This window comes from Eschrichtius robustus, chromosome 14, assembly GCF_028021215.1.
Source record: "Eschrichtius robustus isolate mEscRob2 chromosome 14, mEscRob2.pri, whole genome shotgun sequence".
Taxonomy (NCBI): Eukaryota; Metazoa; Chordata; class Mammalia; order Artiodactyla; family Eschrichtiidae; genus Eschrichtius; species Eschrichtius robustus.
Genome location: NC_090837.1, coordinates 39514004 through 39518775, shown reverse-complemented (window position 1 = coordinate 39518775; position 4772 = coordinate 39514004). Strand labels below are relative to the sequence as shown.

Below are 4772 nucleotides of genomic sequence, written 5' to 3'. Positions count from 1 at the left end.
CTGGCACTTGGATGTAAGCCTCAAACACGCAGCGGTTCTGACCACAAAAGCTGCTACCAGACACACTATCTTCCTATCCTTTCATTAGTATGTTTTAACTAAATGTCTACCGCCGCAAGGATTCCCACTTCAGCGACGCTATCTGCCACCTGCAATGGGAAACTTTTCTAGGATTTGAATGTTATCCGCGCTAGGACATGCCTGTCACTCGGTACCATTTTAAGACATATAATGAGAGAACCAGGAATATGTGTTTTCTCAAGAGGAGCATCTCAGGGACATAAAACCAAACGCATATCCAGAGGAAATGTCTGTTAGGCTTCTAGAAACAAAAACCAACAAGAATATTTAAAATCATGAAGAAGGGGGAGGAAGAGTGGGAGAAGGGGGAAGAGAAGAAGAAAAATCTTAGATGTAAAGCAGGTGTGACAAGGTTTGCTTTCCTCATCAGTAAGAACAAAGTAAATATTAAGTAAGATTCTTCCTTATTTTATTACACACACATACACACACACACACACACAAAATGGGTGGCAACTCATTCCTTCACTTTGACAAATACCTACAAATACCTATGGCACCTGCCATGTGCCAGGCCTGCTCTAAACACTGAGGATCCAGCAGTGAACTCAGATGCAGGGCTCTGCCCTCCTGGCACTTCCTCTCCCGGAGCAGGAAGGCAACAACCAAGTGAAGCACATGGAATATTGGTCGGTGCTCAGTGCTGCGGAGGAGAATAAAACAGGGAGCAGCCACCTGCCAACCAGGAAGACAGCCTTCTCCAGAAACTGAGCCCTGACGGAAACTCGAGCTTGGACTTTCCAGAGGCCAGAATTGTGAGACAATACATTTCTGTTGTTTAAGCCACCCAGCTGTTGCTATTTTGTTATGACAGCCCAAGCAGACTTGATTTGGGTACCGTGGAGAGGAGGAGGATGCCGTAACAAACACCTAACATGCGGAAGAGGCTTCGGGACTGGGAAATGGGTAGAGGTTGGAGGAGTTTCGAGGCGCATGTGAGAGAAAGCCTACATTTCCATGAAGGGGCCATTGGTAGAAAGATGGACCTTAAAGGCCATGCTGATAAGGGCCCAGAAAGAAAACAGGTGCACTGGAGAGACTGTCTCCATCATCTCAGAGAACAGAGCAAGAATGTTGGCGGAAATGTGGACCCGAAAAGCGACTCTGGTGAGGTCTCAGATGGAAAGCAGAAACATGTTATTGGAACTGGAGAAAAGGCCACCCTTGTGACAAAGCGGCAAAGAACTCGGCTGAATTGTGTTCTAGTGTTTTGTGGGAGGTAGAACTTGTAAGCAAGCGATCGAATTGGATATTTAGCTGAGACGATTTCTAAGCAAAGTTTAGAAGGCTTCGCATTGGTTTCCCCTTACCACTTACAGTAAAATGCAAGAGGAGAGAGAGAAATTGAGGAAAATTTAAGCCAAGAAGAACCAGAACTTGAAGATTTGGAAAATTCTCAGCCTGTTCATATTGCAAAAAATGAGAAGAACGTGTTCTGAAGAGAACACTAAGGGTGTGGCTGAAACACTCACTCTTTGTTAAGGAGATTAATATGGGTATGAACCACAAATTTAATCCACTGCCTCAGAAGAAGCCCGGAAGAGATGGGATTATACCAGCAGAAACACTGCCAAGACCAGGGAGAGAGAAACGAAAGATGAAATGAAGGAAGGCTGTTGGATTTCTTGGATCCCTCTGGACTGCACAACAGGACTGCGAATGTTCGCTGCTCTTCAAGAGAAGAGAAGAATGACCCCAGAGGTGACTCAGATCATCGGGGCTGCCTCCATCTTGGTTTCAAAGGGTGGAGCCACCACTGTGGTTTCAACGGGCTGAGCTGCCATGACCCAAAGCCCCTGGGGGCAGGGTCACTTGGCAGAGCCTGGGGTAGGGGGTACCCACACCTAGCGGAGCTGGGGACGCTTGCCTAGAGCATGTGGGTGGCCGGAAGGCAGAGCATTGAACCAAAGAGGAAAATTTGTGAGCCTTAAGATCTAATGGAATTCTCCTTGCTTGTTTTTGGATTTGCTTGGGACCCAAGGAAGCCAGTGGGACGCAAGCAGAGTGAGTGAGGGGGAAAGTGGTGGGTGAGGTCAGAGAGGAAACAGGAGTCAGACCACGTGGGGGCTTGGAGAGCTCAGGCTTCATGGTTTTTTTTTTTTTTTTGGGCCACACTGCACGAACTTTTTTTTTTTTTTAAGATTTATTATTATTTTATTTTATTTTTACTTTTGGCTGCATCGGGTCTTAGTTGAGGCACGCGGGATCTTCGTTGAGGCATGCAGGATCTTTCGTTGTGGCGTGCAGGCTCTTTGTTGCGGCGCACGGGCTTCTCTCTAGTTGTGGCATGGGCTCCAGGGCCCATGGGCTCTGTAGTTTGCAGCACACAGCCTCTCTAGTTGAGGCACGCGGGCTCAGTAGTTGTGGCGCGAGGGCTTATTTGCCCCGCAGCATGTGGGATCTTAGTTCCCCGACCAGGGATCGAACCCATGCCCCTCTGCAGTGGAAGCATGGAGTCTTAACCACTGGACCGCCAGGGAATTCCCTCATGCTTCATTCATGAATCTGTAGTGAGTTATAATCCACACGTGGTGCTGGGGATATAATAAAAATATCCTCAAGTTAAAATAATAAAATGTAAATATGAAATCCTCAACATTAACAATCACAAAATAAATGTGAATAAGTTCTACCAATAAAAAGATGAGCTTATTTAAAGAAAAAGTATAGGACCCCTTGAGGGTATATAAAGCGTCACCCAAGCTGGGGGGTGAAGGGGGGGTTGGAAATGTCTCCTTGAGGACGAGACATCCCAGTTGAGATCTGAGATAAAGAGGATTTAACCAGGAGGACAGTGGTGAGGATGCAGTTGAGGAGAGAGGATTTCAAGCAGAGGCGAGGCCTACGTGAAGGCTCTAAGGTATGTTGGAGACCAGTGGTTCCAGGAGGTGAAAGGTGAGCTGATATTCCTGATCCAAGGGCAAGTGCACAAACAGAGCTGGAACAGAGGCAGGGCTGGATCTTCCAAGGCCTTGTGAAGTACGCTTAGATTTTGAACTTTAGAGCAAGGGGATGTCAGGATGATTTTAAGTTAGAGGAACATCATTTTTCCATGTGCATTTTTAATGGAAAATGGATCATAGGAACCAGTGGAGACCTACTGGGAAGCCCTCACAAAACGTCCAGATGAGAGATACCGGCAGGTGGGTCTGGGGCAGTGGTTATTCTATATCACCTGAAGCAGTCCACAAAGGCTCTCATGTAATTCCTAAGCCCAAGCACAAAGCAGTGAAATGGATTATCAATGCAAAGGAGGGAGCAGGGCTGAAGCCACAGGCCCCAGACAAGGAACTCACAGCTATGCTCCCCGTTGTTGGGGACAGAGTAGGGTAAGGTCACCTCCACTAGTGAAAAGAAGAGAGGAAGAAAAAGAAAAAGTTTGGTGCATACTACTGCCTGTGTTGAAGCTTTGAGCAAGTTACAGCCCCAGGAGGACAAAAGGACGTGGACATAGAACAAGATTCCCCACCACCATGAACTGAGCCAGGCTGCCTGCCAGTTCTGTGACCAGCTCTGTAATAGCCCCCAATCACTGCAGGACCAAAGTTCTGAAGAACCATGATAAGCCTGGATCTGGGCAGGGGGCCGCAGAGAACAGGTGGAGGAAATCTGAAAACCACTAGAGAGGGAAGGGTAAGACAAAGGGGGAAAAGCTAATTCAGTGAAAGAAAGCCAACAAAATCAACAATCTGAATAAAACCAATGCCAAATTAAATGCATCTTCTAGAATACTATATAAATATATTATATATATAGGAATAAATTTCATTTTAAAAGTATAAGAAATTAGGAGACAAAAACAGTAAGAAATGAAACATGAACAAATGGATATAAATAATTTTAAATCTTGGAAGTAAAAAAGATTGTCATTAGTATAATAACAAATAAATGGGACAGATTCTAGTCTAAACAAAACCAAATGCTCGCTTCGGCAGCACATATACTAAAAAATTGGAGTGATACAGAGAAGACTAGCATGGCCCCTGCGCAAGAATGACATGCAAATTTGTGAAGCGTTCCATAGTTTTGGACATGGGAGCAACCTAAGTGTCCATCGACAGATGAATGGATAACGAAGATGTGGCACATATATACAATGGAATATCACTCAGCCATAAAAAGAAACGAAATTGAGTTATTCATAGTGAGGTGGATGGACCTAGAGTCTGTCATACAGAGTGAAGTCAGAAAGAGAAAAACAAATACCGTATGCTAACACATATATATGGAATCTAAAAAAAAAAAAAAGTGGTTATGAAGAACCTAGGGGCAGGACAGGAATAAAGATACAGACGTAGAGAATGGACGTGAGGACACGGGAAGGGGGAAGGGTAAGCTGGAACGAAGTGAAAGAGTGGCATGGACATATATACACTACCAAATGTAAAATAGATAGCTAGTGGGAAGCAGCCGCATAGCACAGGGAGATCAGCTCGGTGCTTTGTGACCACCTAGAGGGGTGGGATAGGGAGGGCGGGAGGGAGACGCAAGAGGGAGGAGATATGGGGATATATGTATATGTATAGCTGATTCACTTTGTTATACAGCAGAAACTAACACACCATTGTAAAGCAATTATACGCCAATAAAGATGTTAAATAAATAAATAAATAAACAAATAAATAAAAATAAATAAACAAAACCAAAGAGAGAATATTGTATAATCAGCAAACTTGCTAAGAGACTAGAAC

The 4772-nt window shown here is 44.8% G+C and overlaps 1 non-coding gene across 1 annotated transcript; it reads left to right on the top strand.

The window, feature by feature from the left end:
• Positions 1-4000: 4000 nt before the first annotated feature.
• Positions 4001-4109, top strand: LOC137777096 (U6 spliceosomal RNA). Its single transcript, XR_011076424.1, has one exon. It is a non-coding gene; the product is annotated as a U6 spliceosomal RNA (small nuclear RNA).
• Positions 4110-4772: the final 663 nt, after the last annotated feature.